At 35.3% G+C, this 201-nt stretch overlaps 2 protein-coding genes across 2 annotated transcripts in view; both read right to left on the reverse strand.

The window, feature by feature from the left end:
- Positions 1-201, reverse strand: part of LOC110416926 (F-box/FBD/LRR-repeat protein At1g13570-like) — a 90045-nt gene that overhangs the window by 63117 nt on the left and 26727 nt on the right. The gene's annotated exons all lie outside the window — the stretch shown is intronic.
- Positions 1-201, reverse strand: part of LOC110416195 (cytochrome P450 CYP82D47-like) — a 4891-nt gene that overhangs the window by 1167 nt on the left and 3523 nt on the right. The window lies entirely within an intron of this gene.

The following is a 201-nucleotide window of genomic DNA, read 5'->3' on the forward strand; positions in this document are numbered from 1 at the left end:
CATAGCTTAGAATCAACAACTGAATTGACAAAAGCTTTGTGTTCAGTATGCTTCTAGTTAATTGGATAGCATGTGCTTTTCATTTCTACTGTCAGCACTTCATCTCCTTTAGGATCAAAAATAGTACAAAATCTGTCTTTAAACAGCAAAGCATAATGGTTTTCTGTGAGTTGACCAACACTCAAGAGGTTCTGATTAGCA

Source organism: Theobroma umbraticum, unplaced genomic scaffold, assembly GCF_002168275.2.
Source record: "Theobroma umbraticum cultivar Fairchild unplaced genomic scaffold, ASM216827v3 scaffold_51.0, whole genome shotgun sequence".
NCBI lineage: Eukaryota > Viridiplantae > Streptophyta > Magnoliopsida > Malvales > Malvaceae > Theobroma > Theobroma umbraticum.